A 22,415-nucleotide genomic window follows, 5' to 3' on the forward strand; every position below is an offset into this window, starting at 1 on the left:
GGCTCCTTCTTATCGTGAGTGTATTAGTCTCTTTGTGTTTAAGATATCGAATATCCATTAATTAAATGAGTTACTGACAACTCACTTAATTAATATCTAGCTCCAAAAGTAGTACCACTCAACTTCATTGTCATGCCGGACTAGGTCCACCTACAGGGTTTACATGACAATCCTTATGAGTTCCTTAAGGGGACATCATCAACCTAGATTACTGGGACACAATTTCTTTCTATAATCAACAACACACCATATAAATAATATTATTTCCCAACTTATCGGGCATATTGATTTAACGAACTAAATCTCACTCATTGATAAATTAAAGAAATACATACTATATCGGGATTAAGAGCACGCACATTCATAATACCAGAGGTTTTATTCTTTTATATAGTCAATATAAAAAGAAACTACCTTAAATGGTCATGCTCAATACACACATAGTGTACTAGTGTAATTTTATAGTTAAGATAAACTAATACCAAATTATATTACAACCATTCCAATGGTTTGTCCCATTCCATCTTAGTTGTGAGCTACTATTTATAATTTATAAGGAGCTGATAACATGATCTTCTGTGTGACACCACACACCATGTTATCTACAATATAAATTAAATGGACAGCTACATTTAACATAAATGTAAACATTTGACCAATGTGATTCTTATTTCAAAATAAATGTTTACAAAAAGCTAGGCTTTTAGTATACATCCTAACAATCTTCCACTTATACTAAAAGACTATGCTATCATATATACTACCATACATCTGATTTCCATCCTCTCAACATGCCCATCAAAAGCTCTCGCTGGAAGGGCCTTAATGAAAGGATCTGCCAGGTTATTTTCTGATACAATCTTGGCGACAACAACCTCTCCTCGTATTAGGTGGTACTTGCGTTCTATGTGTTTACTTGCCTTATGAACTCATGGTTCCTTCGAGTTTGCTACTGCACCACTATTATCACAATAAATTATAATAATTTTGGGCAAACCAGGAATCACATCTAAGTCCATTATGAAGTTTCTGAGTCATACAGCTTCTATGGTTGCCTCAGAGGCTACCACATACTCAACTTCCATGGTGGAGTCTGAAACGCATTTCTACTTAACAATCCTCCATTGTTATGGCTCCACCTCCTAAAGTAAACACATACCCTGAGGTTGACTTACTATTGTCTCTATCTGATTGGAAGTCCGAATCCGTGTAACCCACAGGGAGAAAATCATCTGTCTGGTAAACTAGCATATAATCTCTAGTCCTTCTCAGGTACTTTAATATACGCTTTACGGCAGTCCAATGTCCCTGTCTTGGATTACTTTGATATCTGCTAACCATGCCCACGACAAAATAGATATCCAGTCTCGTACATAGTATTGCATACATTAGGCTTCCTACAGTCGAAGCATAAGGAACTGCCTTCATGTCCTCTATCTCCTTTAATGTTTTAGGAGACATCTCTTTAGATAAGGGTACTCCATACCGAAAAGGTAAGAAACCTTTCTTGGAGTTTTACATACTAAAACGAGCAAGGAAAGTATTGATGTATGAAGCTTGGGATAAGGACAATATCCTTTTCTTGCGATCCCTTATTACTTTGATCCCAAGAATATGTCCACATTCTCCCAAGTCCTTTATATCAAAACACTTGGACAACTATACCCTTACGTCTGACAATCACTTTGACATTGTTATCAATGAGTAAAATGTCATCTACGTATAGTACAAGAAATACCACCACGTTTTCGTCACTCTTCTTGTATACACAAGACCCATCCGGTCACTGAATAAGACTGGATCACTTCATTAAACCGGATGTTCCAAGATCTCTTGCTTCATCATATGTCCAAAAATTAGGTTCATGTTCACCAAGGATCAAGTCCAAAGACTCTCCCAAAAATAACTCTCCCACTACGATGAGGCATTATTTGTAATTGTGCATCATTTGTGATACATGTTGCAGTTTCTTGTGGTATCTCATCTTGTACCGTTGGTACTAAATTAGACGTGTCTTCTCTAATTTCATCAAGAACAATTTTACTCATGGGCTTGTGGTTCATTATATAGTACTCTTCTAAAAATCGGGCATTGGTGCTAACAATGACCTTCTGATCTTTAGGACTATAAAATAAATCGCCTTTCGTTCCTTTAGAATAATCCACAAACAAGCGAACTTCTGTATGTGATTCCAAGTTATCAGTGTCTCCCTCATGTGCTGGACTACCCCAAATCCGAATATGCTTCAGACTAGGCTTACGCCATTCCATAATTCTGTGGGAGTAGAGGGTACTGACTTAGAATGTACCAGGTTCAGAATGTACACTACCGTTTCCAGAGCATATCCCTAAAATAAATTTGGTAATTATAAATAACTCATCATTGATCTAACCATTTCCATAAGAGTCATATTCCTTCGTTCCGTCACACCATTCTGTTGGGGTGTACCAGGTGCAGACAGTTGGGATTGAATCCCGGCCTCTAATAAGTAATTCCTAAACTCTCCTAAGAGATACTCGCCACCACGATCAGACTGTAGTGTCTTGATACTTTTACCATGACGTTTCTCCACAACAGTCTTATACTCTTTGAACTTATCAAAGCACTCAGACTTACGGCACATCAAGTAAATGTACCCATATCTCAAATAGTCGTCTATAAAAGAGATAAAATATTCGAAACCACCTCTCGCCTGGATAGTCATAGGTCCACACAAATTAGAATGAACCAATTCCAACACATCTTTGGCACTATACCCCTTGGTCTTAAAAGGTCTCTTGGTCATTTTTCCTTTCAAGCAAGATTCGTAGGTTGGAAAGTTTTCCACCACCAATGAACCCAAAGGTCCATCGGCTATTAGCCTTTGAATCCTACTCAAGTTAATATGACCAAGCCTTAGATGCCAAAGATATGTTCGGTTCATTTTCACCAGGTTGCTTTCTCTTATTAGAATTAGAAGATGTGTTATTAATTTCCATTTGTTGCATCGTGTGAGTTATTGGATTTAGAGTATACAAATTGTCAACCAATGTACCAGAACAGATAACTACTCTATTTTTCTTGACAACTACTTTGTCATCAAAAGAAACAGAATATCCATCCTCAAATAGTTTAGAAACTGAAATCAAATTCTTTCTAAAACTTGGTACATAAAGGTAATTTCTCAAAATCAATGTTTTATTCCTATCAAAGGATAAATAAACATCTCCCACTGCAACAGCCGCCACTTTCGTAGCATTGCCCATGTAAACGGTGATTTCCCTTTCATGTAGTCGTTGGGTTTCCTGGAACCCCTGCAATGAATTACAGACATGATCAGTGGCTCCCGTATCTACATACCAGGTACCGGTAGATAATACCACTAAACATGTTTCAACAACTAATGAATAAGATACACCTTTATTGTTCTCATTTTTTAGTGGGCAGCCCACCTTAATGTCCAAGTTTTATTTTCAATCAATGTAATTGGGACCACTAAGTTTGTTCTCTTTCAATATAACAGCACGGGGATTGAAAGTCATCTTAAGAATCACAAAACATTTGGTCAAGACTTTAGAATTTAAAATAATATTGATTCCTCAAACAATATCATTTAAAATTCACCAACACCTCAAACACCGTGAATTTTGTATGCCACGATAGTGTGGACGTATACAAATTTAAACATTTGTAAGTGGAGGGTTTTACCCATTAATTATCTTGTCAATCTAACTTTATGACAAATAAAATTATCTCAAACACCGTGAATTTTGTATACCACGATAGTGTGGACGTATACAAATTCAAACATTTGTAAGAGGGGATTTTACCCATTAATTTTATTATCTTGTCAACCTAACTTTATGACAAATAAAATTACCTCAAACACCGTAAATTTTGTATGCCACGATAGTGTGGACGTATACAAATTCAAACATTTGTAAGAAGGGATTTTACCCATTAATTTTATTATCTTGTCAACCTAACTTTATGACAAATTAATAGTTGGTTTTTCTTCGGTCACACAAATAATAGCAGTGACTCCGATGGGGAGGATACTATTAAATGCGCCTAAGTGTATACCATTACTTGATACTAAGTCCATTAAATAGGATTGTGCACCTTCAGATGGAGAAGATCACACGCTCCTAAATAATTTCCTATAATCATCCATTAAGGAAGTTTGATCTAGTGATCCGCAAACAAACTCATCCGATGTAGAGGAAGGCACTCAGAGTCAACACGTAAGTTTGAATGCATCACTTACAAACCAGTAATGAAGACCCTGGAATTTAAATAAAATTCCTCTCCCACTTAGTTATTTAGAGACGAGGAATTTTAACATGCACACAAGCACACAAACACAAGCACACTGCACACACAGCATAAAAGGCAATAAATAAGAAAAATATTTTTCCAACTATTATGGCCTCATCCAATGCTGTCCTCCGTATGCCACAAACCCTAGCTACCGCCAAAGGGTTTACGTCATCGCATCCATCATGCTTCCTTTTCCGCTGCGCCTCCGGTGCTCAATTAGTACCACGCCTCGCAAGGATACGATCCGCGACAAGAATAAAATTTTACATTTATCGATCCTATATTCCACGAAGGAATGTACATGTAATCTAGATCGAACAGAATGTAAAATCCTAATATTTAATACAGCTCCTACTGTATTTAATAATTACAATCATGCACATACATAAAATGCCCTCAACATGCCCGAGGGTCCAATCACACACAAACATAATAGAGCCATAATAGTTTGATCTAGGATGTCTGCAACCACAGAGTTAATCTATTTGCACATCCTACTATTATCCCGTCTAAATATGTGTATGAAAAGTGCATAATTAATTGAAAACCAAACACATAGAGGCAAAAACCTAGCTCTAATATCAATTGTTGGTTGCTACTCGGAACACCGTTCTGTTTCCCCTGTATAAAAATTTGTACAAGCATAGAACTTAACATAGCTACCCATGTGCTCTACTGAAGTTAAGCTTGGATTGCAAACGATGCTTAACATTATTAATCCAAGTTGCTCTTCAGAAGTTAAACTTGGATTGGAAACGATACTTAATATTTTTACTCCAAGTTTAACCGATGTGATCTTCCTAAGTTAAACCATATTACAGAAGTTGATTAAATATCTATTTCAAAGATTGGCTTCCAGGTTAAATATGGCGAGGCACTAGGCCTTCTTGGTTATGGGATCATCCACCACTTCCTAGACAAAGTCTTTCAAAGAAATTAGATATTTAACTTCTTACAGTAACCCTAGGTTTAACTACAGAGACCACAATAGAATCACAAGATCGAAACGCAAAATTGAAATACAAAATTGATAGCACGAAATCGAAACATAAAATCGCTAGCCTCTTGTGTTGGTGTTTCAGAATCCATGCAAAGAAAACTAACTAATAAATTCAAAGCGGAAACCATTAATTAGTTATACCTTTCTTTGTAGCTAAAGACCTCTTGATCTTCTGTTGTATTCCTCTCCTCCTCTTGGACGTCGTGTGGGCGACGATCTACCAAGATGAAATCCACCCGAACCACTTCTTCTCCTCCAAGAAATTCGAGCCACCAAGGGGATGCCAAAATAGGAAATTTCCTTCTCTTCTTCTTCCTTACCTTCAAGCCACCGGCCACAACAAGATAATCTTCCTCTCTTGCCGCCGGCCCTAAGGAAGAAAGCCTCCTCTCTTGCCACCGACCCTAGGGTGGAAAGCTTCCTCTCTTGTACTACCAGCCCTAGCTTGAAGAAGGAGGACAATTGTCGCCGACCTCTAGGGGAGAAACCAAAGGGAGAAGAGAAAGGAAAAGTGGCCGACCACCCAAGGAAAAGAGAGGAAGGAATAGAATTGTATTCACACATGAGGCATCATCTACCTCTCTTTTATAATCCTTGGTTATGGCAAAAAAGGAAATTTTAATAACAATTAAAATCTCTCTTTTTTAAATTTCCTATTGTACTTGGCAACAAAAGCAAAGTTTTAAAATTAATCTCTCTCTTTTAAACATTGTAGATGACTACAAAAAAAAGGAAAGATTAAAATTAAAACTTTTCTTTTAAATCATGGTTACAAAAAGGAAAGTTTTATCAAAATTAAAATCTCTCTTTTAAATATTATAGATAACTACAAATAAGGAAAGATTTTAACAAAATTAAAATCTCTCTTTAATCTTTTGTAGATAGCTATAAAAGGAAAGATTTTAAAATTTTAAAATTCTCTTTTAAAACCATGTGGATGGCTATAAAAGGAAATTAAAATCTTTCTTTTAACCATTGTAGATAACTACAAAAAAAGAACGATTTTAATAAAATAAAATCTCTCTTTTAACCATTGTAGATAACTACAAATAAGGAAAGATTTTAATAAAATTTTGTTTTAAAACAAAACTTCCTTTTTCCTTTTCTAGTGGTCGGCCCCTAGCTTGGGCACCAAGCTTGGCTGGCCACCTCTTGGCTTCCAAGCCCATGCTTGGCCGACCCCCTTGCTCCAAGCAAGGATGTGTCTGGCCCATTACTTGGGTAAGAAGTGGACTTTATAGATACAAGACTTTATAGAAGCTACAACAGAGACCGAGAGGAGAAATTAGTTTTGGTCTCCCAATGAGCTTGAGCTTCCTATGTTCGCCCCGAACACCCAACTCAAGTTCATCAATAATAACTCATACCACTAAAGAGTTATTATTGAACTACCGCACCAATCTCAAATTACATTATGGGCTCCTTCTTATCATGAGTGTATTAGTCTCCCTATGTTTAAGATATCGAATATCCATTAATTAAATGAGTTACTGACAACTCACTTAATTAATATCTAGCTCCAAGAGTAGTACCACTCAACTTCATTGTCATGCCGGACTAGGTCCATCTACAGGGTTTACATGACAATCCTTATGACCTCCTCAAGCGGACATCATCAACCTAGATTACTAGGACATAGTTTCCTTCTATAATCAACAGCACACCATATAAATAATATTATTTCTCAACTTATCGGGCCTATTGATTTAACGAACTAAATCTCACCCACTGATAAATTAAAGAAATACATACTAAGTATATGTGCTTGTTATTATATCGGGATTAAGAGTACACACATGCATAATAACAGAGGTTTTGTTCTTTTATGTAGTCAGTATAAAAAGAAACTACCTCAAATGGTCCTGCTCAATACACACATAGTGTACTAGTGTAATTTTATAGTTAAGATAAACTAATACCAAATTACACTACAATCATTCCAATGATTTATCCCATTCCATCTTAGTTGTGAGCTACTATTTATAATTTATAAGGAACTGATAACATGATCTTCTGTGTGGCACCACACACCATGTTATCTACAATATAAATTAAATGGACAACTACATTTAACATAAATGGTGACATTTGACCAATGTGATTCTTATTTCAAAATAAATGTTTACAAAAAGCTGGACTTTTAGTATACATTCTAATACCTGGAACCCTAAAAGGCGCCCCGACCAAGGCTATAAATACAGCTTTGGTCCAAAAGCTAGATAACAGACAAGCAATTAGCATTTCCAACACTTGTGCGCTTCATTTGTAGTTTAGCTTCTTTATTTTCTGTGCTTAAATATTGTAAGAGGCTTCTCCGCCTGAAGGAGATAGTTTGTGCGCTTCAACTTCCTTGGATTAACAATCTCCCCGGTTGTAACCAAGTAAAACCCCTTTGCCTCTTCTTTCCAGTTTTATTTGTTTACTTTATTTATGCAAGTATTCTTTTGAAAGTTCGAGAAGGGTTGTGCTTTTAATTTTCGCAGGGCTATTCAACCCCCCTTCTAGTCGGCCAACGCGGTCCAACAGTATCCTCAATGCCACCCTTAGCAAGTTGGGTGTGTGAGCACCGTATGTACTCCACCATGCATATGGATCAAATGTATCATCATTTTTTTCACATGCTTTTGCAGCCAATATTTTTCCAAATAACCTAGTCTTATCTTTATATTTTGCAAATTCCTTGTTAATAATTGTATCTTGTAGATCTAACTCATTGGCATGCAAAATTTCTATGCATTCAAAAATATCCGTCGCAACCTCCTCATAAAGAGCAATAGAACTATCTTTATAGTAAAAATATGGATTCAACAAAAATGCAGTGGTATGTAATGATGTATCAAATCTATCCTTCATTTTTGACTCAATAATGACTATGATAGGCTAATAATTAGATTCCACGTTGTTCAGGACCACCTTGATATCTTCTTTAGCTTGAAGAAGCTCCCCATATAGAAACCCCATCGATGGTGATCCTGTCCGAACCGGGAGTCAATGGACACTGGGCACGTGGCGCTCCCTGCTGAATCTTCAAGTGCTCCGGTGAACCTGCAACAAAACCGAGCCGGGAGGGGTGTCCCGGCGACGGCCCTCCGACGCTCAAGTCAGGCGAGGAATAGCAAAAAGGTGGCTCCAAGATGAAGATTTTTCATACCTCCGGTGAAGAAATGGAGGCCTTATATAGACCTCTTGAAGAAGCCTGGGCGCGCCAGTCAAAGCAACCACCTGCCTTTGACCATGCCCAGGTATGGGTCTGTCAGAAGGGCCATGCCCAAATATGGATCTGTCAGGAAGATGTCCATGAGACCATACTGCTACTGTATCAACCTTTCCATGATGTGAAGGCAAGATCCTCCATCGTGCGATCTGGTGTACGGCCTAATCATCAGACATGCTTTTGCTGATATCCCATATCCCGAGCCGAGCGCATAGGCCGCTCGGCCACCTTTGTACCCTCGCCCTTATTTTGGCCGAACGGACAACCTGCTCGGCCCTTTGGCCTCTGCCGAGCGGACTCCCGGTCGGCCCTTCGATCTTCCTGCCTTGGCGTCAGAAACCCAAGCCCATGGATGGGTTATCTCTAGCTCCGCTCGGACCTACCCAGCTGCTTGGCTAGGCCGTTAACCGCTTAGCCCTTCATCGGTCCTCAAGCTGAGACCCTTCAGGAAGTGGGTCCCCCATTCTTACTGCCGGATCACTTGCCTTCCCTTCAAGTCTAGTCGAAGGAGGCAGTGAGTCCGACTGACTGGACTATATGTGTCTGAGCGGGCGGTCGCCGCTTTTCCGTAGCTTATAATCTTCCTTTAGCCGTTCGGCCCCTATGCCGGATTCAGCCGCTCGGCTCTTCGTTTCGGATGCCTTGTTGTTCAACGTGGATGTTTGCTTGTCTAAATCTTCTCGAAAATCGTGCAAATCCTTCCCATTAAGTCGCAGCATGCGCGGTATGACGCGCATTAATTGTGCCTAGTGGCAAGGCGCCACGTGGCGACCATCGTGCGGCGGTGGCGTCACTTACGATGGGACGCCCCCGTTTGAAATGGGCGGCCCGATGGCGTCCTCGTTTGTGGTGACCTGGATCTGACGGCGAAGGTTGATTGGCCTCGGCTGTATAAAGCCTCGACTCTCCTCCTCTGCCGCACGTTTACTCGTGCTCTCTCCTTCTGTTTCCTCTGCCGTTGCATCCTCCGGCGATCCAGTGTCTGTTCTTAGGCGGCGATCATCTCATCGGTGATTCTTTCCGCCCGTTTCCTTCTCAGTGAGTCTTCTTCTTTCACTTACTAGGTTTTCTCTGCTCCTTTCGCCTCTTTCGTTTCCCTTCCTTCGATTTCTTGCTATTCTTTCACCTCTCCGAGATGGCGAGCTCCTCCGAACCCGCTGTGGGCGTTCAGGGCCTTTGGTACCTGACCATGGAGAGTCGATTTGATGAGGAGGGTGCTCGGCGCCTGGTTCAGACGTATGGGATTCCTGATGACCACGAAATAATTATAGCCGACCCGACCGACCGGCCACATGACCCGTCGATCGGCTCCATTTGTTTCTTTTTAGATCAATTCCAGGGCGGCCTCAGATTTCCTACTCATCCCTTTATTTTGGAGGTTTGTAACTATTTTCGCATCCCGCTCGGCCAACTTGTGCCGAATTCCTTCAGGCTGCTGAGCGGAGTGGTCGTGATCTTTAAACTGCACAGTATTCCTCTTGACCCTAAAATGTTCCATTTCTTCTTCTACCCCAAACAATCCGAGCCGGGCACTTTTATCTTCCAAAGTAGAATAGGCTTTAAATTTTTTGATAATATGCCGACCTCCAACAAACACTGGAGGGAGTTTTTCTTCTACATTCGACTTCCCGAGCGGCCAGCATTCCGAACCAGATGGCAGACTGCTGTACCGACTCAGCCGGAGCTTGGTAAGTTCAGAAGCAATCCAGCCTACCTTCATGCGGCGAACCGGTTGTCCGGTCAGCGATACAAGATCGACCAGTTGCTGCTCAAGGGGGTGTTGTATATTTTCGGATTGTCTCCCGTCCGGGCAAATCTCCCCTTTCGCATGAGTAAGGACTCTTTACTCTCTTAGTCTTTTTCGTCTAATTGATTTTAATTTCTTTCATTGCAGCCGAAGTTATGTGGCGCTCCAAGGCTACCGCTGATTTGAAGTTGAAGTCCGTGGAAATTGAAGCGGCTACCAAAAAAGAGCTCGCCGAGCGGGGTCTCATTCCCAGCCGCCCGGCAGATGCAGGAGAGGGGGGGGCGCAGTCCGCCCCGGAAACAGAAGCTGCCCCATCTGCTTCAACGGAGGTTGAGGCGGATCCTGTTTCCTCAGCCCCCGCCGAACTGGGCGTTCCCCCGGTTGGAGATCCACCATTGGAGGTTCGGCGGAAACATCGAAGAGACTCCAGCCTTCCGCCGACCCAAGAGGGGGAACCACAGGCGCCGATCGGCGCAACTTCGCCCGATCGCACGCCATCACATATCGGGACCCCTGTGGCTTCGCCTGCCGCACAGCCCTCTGGCTCTCCTCCCCGAACTCGTCGCCGCTTACGTCGGTTGGGCGAAGCTTCCACCATTGGAGAGTCCTCGCATCAGGCGGCCGCGACTGAAGAAGCGCCGTCCGGCCATCCGACTGTCAAGACCACCCTCCGATTCCCATCGGAGGAATATTTACTGTCCGCCGATCGGCCATCGAGCCCCGTTCACGAAATAACTTTGACGGGTCCGCTCGCCAAGCTTTTTGAGGACGCGCAGATCCAAGTGGCCCTTATGACGCCCAAGCAACTAGGCGACAACAACATGCAGCAGGCTACTCAGGTAAATTCATTTTTCTTCCTGCGCCATGCTACTGGTTTGGTTCTTGACTTCATTATTTTCTTTACAGCGCTGGGCTGAGCAAATCGCCACTAGCCATCGGCTAGCCGAGTTGGAGGATCTCCTGGGAAAACTCCAAGTGTCGGAAGGTCCCACGGCCGAGCGGGAGAAACAAGCTCTTGAGGTCGAACAGAAGAAGGCTGCCGACCTAGCTACTGAGGTGGCTCGGCTAGGGGACTTGGTGAAGAAGCGCGACAAAGATGTGAAGCGCGCCGGTAGCAGGAAGAGGCAGGCGATCGCTGATCTGGACAAAATGAAAGTAGATGTCCATGCACTAAATCAGCGATCCAAGGATCTAGAGGCCCAGCTGAACGCCGAACGGGAGGTCCGTTCGACTGAACGCACTAAGGCTAAAGCGAACTTGAAGGCCCTCCAAGATTCCTTAACTGCTTCCCGGGCGTTGCTCAAAAAATATAAGGAGGAAGAGCCGAGTCGCCTAGCTGCAGCGCGCCAGGAATACCTCCGCTCGGAGCGCTTTGGCGAAAAGTTCGGTAGCAACGTCTCCTCAACCTTCATCGAGGCGGTCAAGGTCACCACGGCGTACTTTAAAAAGGGGGGGCACCTTCCTGCTGACCTGAGCATTCCCCCTCCTGAACTGGTGGCCATGATTGACGACATCCCGGACACCTTTTTTAATTTTGAGGATCCGGAGTGATGCCGGTTATTTCAAGTACTTCCTGTATTTCATCCGCTCGGCGGATGTAAAACTTTTGTACGTGTCGTTCGGCATAATTTTTCTTCTAATGAAACGATGCCCCTTCGCTTGTCTTCCTACTCATTATTCCTAATATTCTTCTGTTTGCTTAACGTTGCTGCTTAGAGTCAGTCATGCTCTTAAGCGTTCTCCTTCACGCGTCCGATCGGCTTGGCTCCTTGCATAAAGCCCGAGCGAGGAGGCCTATTTGCTCGGCACGCCTCTTGCTCGGATATTTACAGCCGGTCGGCGCGGCTCTCGATTTTTAACGACGGTGCTCGTCAGCGCGGGTATTTATAGTCGGTCGGCGCGGCTCTCGATTTTTAACGACGGTGCTCGTCGGCGCGGTTATTTATAGCCGGTCGGCGCGGCTCTCGATTTTTAACGACGGTGCTCGTCGGCGCGGTTATTTATAGCCGGTCGGCGCGGCTCTCGATTTTTAACGACGGTGCTCGTCGGCGCGGGTATTTATAGCCGGTCGGCGCGGCTCTCGATTTTTAACGACGGTGCTCGTCGGCGCGGGTATTTATAGCCGGTCGGCTCTCGATTTTAACGCGGTGCTCGTCGGCGGTTATTATAGCGGTCGGTGCGACTCTCGATTTTAACGGCGGTGCTCGTCGGTAGCGGTATTATAGCGGTCGACGACGGTGCTCGTCGGTTCGCTCGGTTTTTATAGCCGGTTGGCGCGGCTCTCGATTTTTAACGGCGGTGCTCGTCGGCGTGGGTATTTATAGCCGGTCGGTGCGGCTCTCGATTTTCGTTCGTCGGCCCGGGGTATTTATAGTCGGTCGGCGGCTCTCGATTTTAACGACGGTGCTCGTCGGTGCGGTTATTATAGCGGTCGGTAGCGGCTCTCGATTTTAACGCGGTGCTCGTCGGTAGCGGTTATTATAGCGGTCGGTGGCTCTAGATTTTAACGGCGGTGCTCGTCGGTAGCGGTTATTATAGCCGGTCGGTGACTCTCGATTTTAACGACGGTGCTCGTCGGTAGCGGTTATTATAGCGGTCGGTGCGGCTCTCAATTTTAACGACGGTGCTCGTCGGTATGGTTTATAGTCGCCGGCGCGACTCTCGATTTTAACGACGGGCTCGTCGGGCGGTATTTATAGCGGTCGGTGACTCTAGATTTTAACGAATGCTCGTCGGTGCGGTATTTATAGCCGGTCGGTGACTCGATTTTAACGCGGAGCTCGTCGGTATATTATAGCGGTCGGTACTCTCGATTTTAACAGCGGTGCTCGTCGGTGGTTATTATAGCGGTCGGTGACTCTCGATTTTTAACGACGGTGCTCGTCGGCGCGGTTATTTATAGCCGGTCGGCGCGGCTCTCGATTTTTAACGACGGTGCTCGTCGGCGCGGGTATTTATAGCCGGTCGGCGCGGCTCTCGATTTTTAACGACGGTGCTCGTCGGCGCGGTTATTTATAGCCGGTCGGCGCGGCTCTCGATTTTTAACGACGGTGCTCGTCGGCTCTCGGGCTAATTTTAATTATGCATGATAATATACATACCCGGCTGAACGGCCCGGGCCTTCATATGACCAGCCGTTCGGCTTAACGAAGCTTTGCATATACAAACCTCCCGGCCGAGCGACTCGGGGGCCTTCGGTCCACGATGATAATGCCTTATGCTCGCTCTTTTGACTTTTCATTTCTGCATTTCAAGTATTTAGTTGAAAAATGAAGTACACAGGGTGATTTACAGTGATACACCTTTCACCCCGCCCGGTAAGGCTGGAGGTGGTTCGCGCTCCACGGTCTATCTAGCTGCCGACCGTCCTCGTCTTCCAAGTAATACGCGCCCGAGCGGAGCTTTTCAATGATTTTGAAGGGACCTGCCCATGGGGCTTCAAGCTTGCCGACGTCGCCGACTGGCTTGACTTTCTTCCAGACAAGATCGCCGACCTGGAATGATCTGGGAATGACGCGCCGGTTGTAGTTTTGCTTCATCCGCTGACGGTATGCCATCAGCCGGACGGATGCCTTGGCACGCTCTTCGTCGACCAAATCCAGCTCCATGTTTCTCCGTTCGGCGTTGCCTTCATCATAACACTGGACCCGGACGGACTCAACGCCGACTTCAACCGGAATAACCGCTTCGCCGCCGTACACCAGATGGAACGGTGTGACTCCTGTCCCTTCTTTTGGCATCGTTCGGGTGGCCCACAAGACGCCCGGCACTTCATCCGGCCAACTTCCTCCCAAGTGGTAGAGCCGAGCGCGCAGGATACGGAGAATTTCCCGGTTGGCCACTTCAGCTTGACCGTTGCTCTGAGGATAGGCCACGGATGTGAAATGTTGCTCAATGCCGTAGCTCTTGCACCAATCCTCTAACATCTTCCCTGTGAACTGCCACCCGTTGTCGGAAACCAATCGGCGAGGGATGCCGAACCGACAGATGATGTGTTGCCAGATGAATTTTTTAACCATCTGTTCCGTGATCTTTGCCAGCGGCTCGGCCTCCACCCACTTGGAAAAATAGTCGACCGCCACTAATAAGAATTTCCTCTGCCCGGTCGCCATCGGAAATGGACCGACAATATCCATTCCCCATTGATCGAACGGGCACGAAACGGTTGATGTCTTCATTTCTTCGGCCGGTCGGTGGAAGAATTTGTGATACTTCTGGCATGACAGGCAGGTAGATACTGTCCGAGCGGCATCTGTTTGTAAAGTTGGCCAAAAGTATCAGGCCAAGAGGATCTTCTTGGCCAATGAGCGCCCGCCCGGATGACCCCCGCATGATCCTTGATGTACTTCCTGGAGGATGTAAGCTGAGTCCTCCGAGCTTACACATTTCAGCAAAGGGCGCGAGAAAGCTTTCTTGTAAAGTTGATCTCCGATGAGTGTAAACCGACCGGCTCTTCTTCTGAGGAGCCGGGCTGCGTATTCATCGGATGGCGTGGTGCCCGAACGGAGGAATTCTATAACATGTGTCCTCCAATCACTTGGAAACGTGAGGCCTTGCATCCGGTCGACATGTGCCACCAGCAGTGTTTTTTCAATTGGTTGCTGAATGGCGACCGGCGTTATTGAGCTCGCGAGTTTGGCTAACTCATCAGCCGCCTGGTTCTCCGTTCGGGGAATCTTCTGAATAAGCACCTCTCGGAAAGTAGCTTTGAGTTTTTCAAAGGCCTCAGCATAGAGTTTGAGCCGAACACAGTTGATTTCAAAGGTGCCGGAAAGCTGCTGAGCGGCCAACTGTGAATCCGAGTAAAGTGTCACCCGACCGGCTCCCACATGCCGTGCTGCCTGCAATCCGGCTATAAGGGCCTCATACTCTGCTTCATTGTTAGTAGCTTTGTAATCTAGCCGGACGGATAGGTGCATCTTTTCTTCCTGAGGTGAGAGTAGTAATATTCCGAGCCCACTTCCGAGCCGAGTGGAGGATCCATCCACATATATTCTCCACATAGCTTCCGCCTCTGGCCTTTGCACCTCGGTCACAAAATCAGCCAAGGATTGGGCTTTGATCGCCGAGCGGGGCTGATATTGGATGTCAAATTCACTTAATTCTGTCGTCCACTTGATAAGCCGTCTGGACACTTCTGGATTCAACAGTACTCTTCCGAGTGGACTGTTCGTCCGGACAATGATGGTGTGAGCCAAGAAATAGGGTCGAAGGCGCCGAGCGGCCAGAACCAAAGCGAAGGCCAACTTCTCGAGCCCGCTGTAACGAGATTCAGCATCTTTTAAAATGTGGCTTAGAAAATACACCGGCTGCTCTTCACCGCTCGCCCTCACAAGCGCTGAGCCTACAGCATGCTCAGTTGACGACAGATACATATAAAGTGACTCACCCACGATCGGCTTGGCCAGCACAGGCAGAGAATTTAGATATGTTTTCAACTCTTCAAATGCTCGGTCACACTCTTCATCCCACTGGAACTTAGTGGCCTTGCGCAGGATCTTGAAGAATGGCAGGCTCCGGTCGGCGGTTTTGGAGATAAATCTGGACAAAGCAGTTATCCGACCGGTCAACCGTTGCACTTCTCTTGTGTTTCTGGGAGGAAGCATGTCTTGCAGAGCTTTCACCTTGCTGGGGTTGGCTTCAATTCCCCGCTCGGTCACTATATATCCCAAGAAACGCCCTCCTTTTGCTCCGAACAGGCACTTCTGGGGATTTAGCTTGACCCCATATTTGCGCAGCGTTCGGAAGGTTTCTTCCATGTCCTTGAAGAGATCTGCCGCTCGGACGGATTTAATAAGAATGTCGTCTACATAAACTTCCAGATTCCGCCCGATCTGCTCCCGGAATACTTTGTTCATCAAGCGTTGATAGGTGGCCCCGGCATTCTTCAATCCGAACGGCATCACGTTGTAGCAATAAGTGCCGTCGGCCGTTACGAAGCTTACTTTTTCTTGATCTTCCCGGGCGAGCGGCACTTGATGATATCCTTGGTAGGCGTCAAGCATGCAAATTAATTCGCAGCCGGCCGTAGAGTCCACCAGCTGATCTATCCGGGGCAGGGGATAAAAATCCTTGGGGCATGCTTTGTTTAAGTCCCGAAAGTCGATGCAGACTCTCCACTTGCCGCCCGGCTTGGAGACCAATACCACGTTGGCCAGCCAGCTCGGGAACTGCACCTCGCGTATGTGGCCGGCCTTCAGAAGGTTTTCTACTTCTGCCCGGATGATGGCATTCTGCTCGGCACTGAAATCTCTTTTCCTCTGCTTCACTGGCCGAGCGTCCGGTCGGACATGCAACTCATGCTGCGCCAGGCTTGGCGAAATTCCGGGTAACTCATGTGTCGACCAGACGAAGACATCATGATTTCGTTGGAGGCATTCGATTAGCTTCTCCTTCTGTTCTTCCTCCAGATCAGAGGCGATAAAAGTCGTGGCCTCCGATCGGGTCGGATGGATTTGAACTTCCTCCTTTTCATCATAAATTAAAGTAGGAGGTTTCTCGGTTATGGCGTGTACCTCGATTCGGGGCGCCTTCCGAGCGGAACAAGCTTCTGCTCGGATCATCTCTATATAACACCGCCGAGCTGCTAGCTGATCTCCACGCACTTCTCCTACTTTGTCCGCCACGGGGAACTTTATCTTCTGGTGGAAGGTTGAGACAACCGCTCGGAATTCGCCGAGCGCCGGTCGTCCCAAAATGACGTTGTAGGATGATGGAGAGTCGACCACCACGAAGTTTATTGTCCTGGTCCTCCTGAGCGGCTCTTCTCCCAGCGAGGTGGCCAGCCGGATCTGTCCGACCGGCTGAACTTCGTTGCCCGTAAACCCGTAGAGCGGGGTCGTCATGGGAAGCAGCTCGGCTCGATCAATTTGCAGCTGATCGAATGCCTTCTTGAATATGATGTTGACCGAGCTCCCTGTGTCAACAAATACGCGGTGAATGGTGTAATTTGCTATTACCGCTTTAATGAGCAGCGCGTCGTCGTGGGGCACTTCTACTCCTTCCAAGTCTCCGGGCCCGCTCTTGGCTGCAGCCGACCGCGTGGATCTGCAGCTGCCGGACGCCCGCCTTTCTGGCTCGGTTGGAGTCTCCTCCGGTCGGCCCGCCAGCAATAACGTTGATCTCGCCCCGGGAAGTATTGCTCCTGTTTTCCTCCTCCCGAGTGGACGGCCGGGACCTTTCTCTGGACACCCGGCGACTCTCCTGTCTTGGGGATCGGTGCCGATCGGGAGTTCGTTGATGATGTGGCCTATCAGCTCGAGTCCGATCGGCCTCGTTTGTTCTCTGTCGCCTGTCGACTGGGGGAGACCGTCGACCGCCATTTCGGGGAACTGGATGAGCAACAAAGGGAAGACTCCGGCAATCCCGGGTGTTGTGCGTGTCGGCCTGGTGATATGAACAAAACATGGGTGTCCATTTCTTCATGGTCGTCCACCTCTTCTTTTGTTTGGGCCGCTCGGCAGCCACTTCTTGTACGTGCGATCTGGCGTGGGGGGATCGAATTGCTTCGGCCCTCGGTCCTCTGGGTGGCTGCTGAGCGGCGTGCTGTTTCCGCTCGGCATGAACAGGTGCGCGTTCGGTTGGAGTTTCCTTTTTCCGGGCGGCTTGCGCTTCTTCCACGTTTATGTATTCGTTGGCCCGATGTAGCATGTGATCATAATCTCGGGGCGGCTTTCGGATGAGCGACCGGAAGAAGTCCCCATCCATAAGGCCTTGCGTGAAGGCGTTCATCATCGTCTCCGATGTGGCCGTTGGGATGTCCATCGCCACTTGATTGAATCGCTGGATGTAAGCTCGAAGCGATTCTTTTGGCTCTTGCTTGATGGCAAACAAGCTGACACTTGTCTTCTGATAACGCCGACTGCTAGCGAAGTGGTGGAGGAAGGCCGTTCGGAATTCCTTGAAGCTTGTGATGGATCCGTCCGGCAGCCTCCGGAACCACCGTTGAGCCGATCCCGAGAGAGTGGTAAGAAAGACACGGCACTTCACTCCATCGGTGTATTGATGGAGCGTGGCTGTGTTATCAAACTTACCCAGATGATCATCCGGGTCCGTTGTTCCGTTGTACTCGCCGATCGTCGGAGGCACGTAGTGCTTGGGCAGAGGGTCTCGTAGAATAGCCTCCGAGAATTGGCGATTGGTCCGCTCGGGAGATGAGTCCGCCCGGGGAGCCTTCCCTTTTCTGTCGTCTCGCCTTGGCATTTCGTCTGATGAAGAGTCTCTATCTCTCCGAGCTAGTACGGCTTCAGGGGTGCGAAATAAGGCCCGGTGGAATGCGACGGTGGCTGGAGGTGCTTCCGCTTGGCCACCCGACGCAGATGTTGCTTGTTGCTCCGGCCGTTCGGCCGCTGCTCTCTGTTTTTGTTCCACCAGTTTGGCGGCCCTTATCTCGACCAAAGCGTCGAGTTCTTCCCTCGAAAGCGTCACCGTGTGTTGTCGTCCAGCCTCGTCCATCGTTTCCGATCGGATGCAGGAGCGTTCCCACAGACGGCGCCAAATTTGATCATGTCCGAACCGGGAGTCAATGGACACTGGGCACGTGGCGCTCCTTGCTGAATCTTCAAGTGCTCCGATGAACCTGCAACAAAACCGAGCCGGGAGGGGTGTCCCGGCGACGGCCCTCCGACGCTCAAGTCAGGCGAGGAATAGCAAAAAGGTGGCTCCAAGATGAAGATTTTTCATACCTCCGGTGAAGAAATGGAGGCCTTATATAGACCTCTTGAAGAAGCCTGGGCGCGCCAGTCAAAGCAACCACCTGCCTTTGACCATGCCCAGGTATGGGTCTATCAGAAGGGCCATGCCCAAATATGGATCTGTCAGGAAGATGTCCATGAGACCATACTGCTACTGTATCAACCTTTCCATGATGTGAAGGCAAGATCCTCCATCGTGCGATCTGGTGTACGGCCTAATCATCAGACATGCTTCTGCTGATATCCCATATCCCGAGCCGAGCGCATAGGCCGCTCGGCCACCTTTGTACCCTCGCCCTTATTTTGGCCGAACGGACAACCTGCTCGGCCCTTTGGCCTCTGCCGAGCGGACTCCCGGTCGGCCCTTCGATCTTCCTGCCTTGGCGTCGGAAACCCAAGCCCATGGATGGGTTATCTCTAGCTCCGCTCGGACCTACCCAGCTGCTTGGCTAGGCCGTTAACCGCTTAGCCCTTCATCGGTCCTCAAGCTGAGACCCTTCAGGAAGTGGGTCCCCCATTCTTACTGCCGGATCAGATGGCTTTCTATCTCCATCTACCAATCGAAGAACTCTTACCAAAGGAGCAAATATTTTCAAACAAAGTGTCACACCATTCCAAAAACTCATGCCAATCACTGTAGAGTAAGCCAATTTTCCTTTGTTTATTTTTGACCATTTACATTTCTCCCACATATCACTTGTAAACATGGCCCTTAAACTAGCTTTTTTTCAATCAAACTTTACAATGTGAGGAAATTTGATGCAAACCTAGTAACTCCTGGTCGGACTATGTCTCTCTTCTTCGTGAAACTTCTTATCAATGATAAAGTCTTATGGTGAGCATAGATGAAAATGGTAAAAGCCTTGGATTGCTCAATCACCTTTTTATATCGTGGAAGTTTTTCAATATTTTCAAGCATGAGATTAACAGTATGAGTTGCACATGAACTCCAAAAGATCCCAGGTTATTTTTCTTTCATCAATTTAGCTGCAGTCATATTGTTGGTGGCATTGTCTGTTACAATCTGAATAATATTATTGTTGGTTGATCCTAAGAATATCGTACCGGTTCCACTGTACAAAAATTTTGTACAAGTGTCGAACCTTTCCTAACAACCTATTGTGTTCTTTAAAAATTAAATTCAGAATCGCAAACGGAACTTAACATTATTGATTCCAAATTAACTTATCTGTTCTTAGTGGTTTAGACTTAGATCGCAAACGATGCTTAACATTATTGATTCAAATCCACCCATATTACAAATTCAATTAAACATTAATTTCAGAAATCGACTTTCAGGTTAAATATGGCGAGGCACTAGGCCTTCTTGGATATGGGAGCAACCACCACTTCCTAGACAAAGTCTTTCAATGAAATCTAATATTTAATTTCCTTATATAACCCTAGGTTTAACCAAAAAGAACAATCGAATCACAAATTCAAAAAACAAAAAAAAACACAAACTTGAATCACAAATTCGAAACCTAGAATTATATGTCTCTTGTGTTTAGAATTCATACAAAGAAAAACTAGTATGATGCGGAAAATAATTACTAGTTATACCTTTCTTTGTAAGCAACAACCTCTTGATCTTCTACCATATTCCTCTTCTTATCCCGAACGTTGTGTGGGCAACAATCTACTGAGATGAGAACCACCCAAGCCCTTCTTCTTCCTTCTTGCAAGTTTCGGCCAAACACCACTCCTTGAGATGATGAGTTTCGGCCACCACCACCAAGCTCCAAGGGATACTAGAGCAAAGCCTCCTTTCTCTCCTTCTTCTCCTAACTAGAACCGGCCACCAAGGACTCCTCTAGTGTTGATGCCGCCGACCACCAAGGAGGAAGAGAAAAGGAGAAGAGCAAGGAACTAGGGTTGCCCACCACCAAGGAAGAGAGGAGAGGAAAATAGAATAGAGTTATTGTGAGGTGAAGGCACCTCTACCCCCTCTTTTATATTCCTTGGTCTTGGAAAATAAGGAAAATTTAAATAAAAACTTCCTTATTTTCTTTGCCATGAAAAGAAAATTTTAATTGATTAAAAATAATTTCCTTTTCTTCATGGTCGGCCACCTCATAGCTCCAAGCAAGGAAAGTTTTAATAACACAAGAATTAAAACTTCCTAATTTTCTTCCGAAATTTTAATAAAAATTTCTCTAATAATTTTTTCCTTCATGGTTGGTTATAAAAAGAAATTTTATAAATTAAAATCTCTCTATTAAAACATGTGGATGATTTCCAAAAAGGAAAATTATCTTTAAAATTAAAATCTTCCTCTCAATCTACAAATAAGGAAAGATATCAAATCTTTTCTTAATCTTTTGTAGAAACTATAATAGGAAAGATTTAATTTTAAAACTCTCTTTTAAAATCATGAACATGGTTTCATAAAAGGAAAGTTTTATCAAAAATTAAAATCTTCCTTTCAATCTACAAATAAGGAAAGATATCAAATCTTTTCTTAATCTTTTGTAGAAAGTTATAAAAGGAAAGATTTAAATTTTAAACTCTCTTTTAAAACCATGAGGATGGTTTCATAAAAGGAAAGTTTTATCAAAAATTAAAATCTTCCTTTTAACTACAAATAAGGAAAGATATCAAACCTTTCTCTTAATCTTTTGTAGAAAGCTATAAAAGGAAAGATTAAAATTTTAAACTCTCTTTTAAAACCATGGTTTCCACATAGAAAGATTTAAAAAATAAAAACCTTTTTTAATTTAATGTGGCCGGCCACACCAAGCTTGGATTCAAGCTAGGGCCGGCCACACAACTTGGCTCATCCTATTTGCTTGGCCGGCCCAAGCTTGGGTTCCAAGCTTGCTTGGTCAGCCACCTTAGGATGGGTATATAGGTGGGTATAATACTTTATAAATAAGAGGCTACGATAGGGACCGAAAGGAGGAATTGGTTTTGGTCTCCCTATGAAATTAAGCTTTCCGTGTTTGCCCCGAACACCCAACTTAATTTCATCAATAATAATTCATACCACTAAAGAATTATTATTGAACTATTGCACCAATCTCAAATTATATTTTGGGCTCCTTCTTATTATAAGTGTATTAGTCTCCCTGTGTTTAAGATATAAAATGTCCACTAATTAAATGAGTTACTGACAACTCACTTAATTAATATCTTGCTCTAAGAGTAGTACCACTCAACTTCATTATCATGTCGGACTAAGTCCACCTGCAGGGTTTACATGACAATCCTTATGAGCTCCTCTTGGGGACATCATCAACATAGATTACTAGGACACAGTTTTCTTCTATAATCAACAACACACACTATAAATAATATCATTTTCCAACTTATCGGGCCTATTGATTTATCAAACTAAATCTCACCTATTGATAAGTTAAAGAAATAAATACTAGATATATGTGTTTGTTATTATATCAGGATTAAAAGCATACACTTCCATAATAACAAAGGTATTGTTCTTTTATTCAGTCAGTATAAAAA

Source organism: Zingiber officinale, chromosome 11B (genome assembly GCF_018446385.1).
Source record: "Zingiber officinale cultivar Zhangliang chromosome 11B, Zo_v1.1, whole genome shotgun sequence".
Classification (NCBI taxonomy): domain Eukaryota; kingdom Viridiplantae; phylum Streptophyta; class Magnoliopsida; order Zingiberales; family Zingiberaceae; genus Zingiber; species Zingiber officinale.